General features: G+C 39.4%; 1 non-coding gene across 1 annotated transcript; it reads left to right on the top strand.

Annotated features, from left to right (window-relative positions):
- Positions 1-286: 286 nt before the first annotated feature.
- LOC116151155 (U6 spliceosomal RNA) lies at positions 287-393 on the top strand. The gene has a single exon (XR_004134931.1). It is a non-coding gene; the product is annotated as a U6 spliceosomal RNA (small nuclear RNA).
- The last annotated feature ends 2,432 nt before the right edge of the window (positions 394-2,825 follow it).

The following is a 2,825-nucleotide window of genomic DNA, read 5'->3' as shown; positions in this document are numbered from 1 at the left end:
AGCAGGTGGCATAGACTCACATGCCATTCACCATTGTTGCACCACTTTCCCTGACTTTATATCTATGATCATATATGGGTTTTCCTTATGACCACCTAACCAAAGAGGAAAGTGTCAAGTTTCCTTCACCAATGGGTCAGCTTGGTTTGTGAGCATGAGTGGAAAATGAATAGCCAGTGCACTATAATCCCAATCAGGGTAGCCCTGAAAGACACTGGTGAAGAGAAACTAGCTTTGTATCACTTTGTGTGGAGAGAAAATGGCCCTCGTTAAGAATGTGTGTGTAGTGCTCACTTCGGCAGCACTCATACTAAAACTGGAAGGATACAGAGAAGGTTAGCATGGTCCTTATGCAAGGATGACATGCAAATTTGTAAAGCATTTTATATTTTAAAAAAGGATGCGTGTGTATACACACACACACACAGCTTTGTAGAGTGTATACCATTGGCCAATGGCCTGGAAGGGGCAAGAGTAGAAATTCAGGAACAAGGAATTCTGGGAAAGAGGCATATGTATGTTTCTATGAGAATTGGTACAAGTATAATGATTTTTGTATTATACATTAACACCTACCAGAGAGCACCTTCAATGGAAAAGACATTAAACAACAAAGTAGGCAGAATGATTCAGCCAAACGGTGTGAACTAGCCCCTGTCCTTATCAACTCCATTGCCAGTACAATGGACATACGAACAAGGTAGCCATACTGTCAGGGAAAGGGGATAGACATGAGTATGGGCTACCACTTACCAAAACTGACCTAGATAAAGTCCTATTTGTCTGCAATAGAGATTAATAATGAGCCTGCATACATTATTATCTGTCAAGGAGTCCAATCAGCCACTTTATGGCCAATTGCTTACAATGAACATCTTGCACTCTGCAAGGAACAGCAATTAATATTGACTGAAATCAGTACATGTTTTAGATATGGGTTTGTTTTCCTTCCCACAGCGTCTCAGGCAGCACCAGTATTTGAGGGCTCACAGTGTGTTTCATCCTCTGGCATGGGATCCCACATAGAATGGTATCTGAGATAGACAATACAGCAAAGAATGTGAGGTAAAAGGCACACAACCATGGGATCAGCTGGTCATATCACATATTGTGCAACTCAGAATGTGCTGGCCTAATAGAAAAACAATGGTCTTTAGAAGGCATATCTGGGGTGTGAGATTAAAAAGTGATGCCCTGCAAGGATGGTGCCTGACCCTCCACAATGGAGAATACACACTAAAGTGGTGACCGTTATACAGTTCTTGTCCACAATAGATAGAGCACAGGAATCTGAGAACAAAGGCAAAGAAGTAGGAGTGGCCCAATTAACCATTACTCCCAGTGACCTACTTGTACAGTTGGTACTTCTCATTTGCCACAATTCTGAAGTTTTGTGAGTCAAAGGGTTTGGTTCCCAACAGGGTTGGTTCCACTAGAATTCTCAGCAAGGGTCCACACCTTTAACTTACAATTGCTTCCTGGCCAATTTAGGTTCCAAAAGATCAGCAGGGCAGGAAAGAAGCCACCATTCTGGCAGAAGGAATTTAACTTGATAATCAGGATGAGTTAAGGTTGCTGCTATAGAACAGGTCCAGGGAAGAATACATTTGGCACCCAGCTGATAACCTGGGGTGTTTCTTTGTACTTGTAAGAACAAATATGAATTAAAAATAAGAGGTTTCATTGCCTCTGTTGAAAGTAAGAAAATACATTTTTCTCCCCTCCTTTTTGAGTCAGAGCATTTACCTTAGAAAACTTGTAAATGTGCTTACTTTCTCATCTCTTTGAAATGTATCCCTTTGAGAACTAGATAGGCCTTTTGTCAGACAGTTTTCTTTTCTCAGCTTTATGACCCAGGAATATATTTATTAAGAACCTGGGGTCCACCTCCTTGAAATGCAAACAAGTTGAGAGCCATCTTTTTGAAATTCAGACACAAAGCTCCCTTATCTCCCAGTTCCTGTGAGTGGGTAAGAGCTTACTTCAGTAGGAGTCTGGCTCCAATTTGGAACATTTCTTTCTGTCATAAAGATATGAGAAGTTTATTTCTCCTCGTAAAAAATCCAATTAGCTAATACATGTGGGCTCCTTAATAACCATGATAAAGTTAGGGTGAACTATGATTAACAATAGGTACTGTCAAGTCCTCTTACTTGAGACTAATTATTTTTTTTTTACCTTAAATGCATGTCTGTAATGGGTTGTACCTGCTTAGCTATATAAAAGTGTCAGATTTTGCTCTGTCTTTGCATTCTCTTGGAATATTTTTTTGTGATTATCATCACATTCTGGGTTAATGGTTATTCAATAATAAAACTGTTTTTTTTTCTCTGCTACTTTTGTAGAAAAGATTTGGGGACTGGGAAGAGATTTTGTTTTAATTGTATTTCCCCAACATATTGGCTGAACAATTTTACTGGTAAATGGTCAAATGCAGAAACCCCAGCTTGAGATGGGTATGGTGACTGAGGAATAAGAAATAAGGCTTAGGGTCACCCTACCAAGGTTGGCAGAGATACTAAACTGGAAGTAAAGGAAAAATAAATCAGGTAGTAGAGGAAGTAGATGGTTTTAGTGGAAGTAAATCTCAAGCTTCAATGCCATGTATATGGACCCTAAATCATAATTTTCACATCCATATCATGACTCTTTTGTATTTCCTCAGGAGACTTAAAGCAAGATCTCCTGGGTCAAATTAAAGTATAAATTCATTTGTAGCCAAGGCGAGGCCGTGGGAGTGGTCTACTCCAGGTACAGACAATAGGGATTGTCAGTAGAGAATATAAAAAATTAATAAAGTAAAAGTCAGTCTGCTTTTTATTACC

Source organism: Camelus dromedarius, chromosome X (assembly GCF_036321535.1).
Source record: "Camelus dromedarius isolate mCamDro1 chromosome X, mCamDro1.pat, whole genome shotgun sequence".
NCBI lineage: Eukaryota > Metazoa > Chordata > Mammalia > Artiodactyla > Camelidae > Camelus > Camelus dromedarius.
This window is presented reverse-complemented; position numbering and strand designations above follow the sequence as displayed.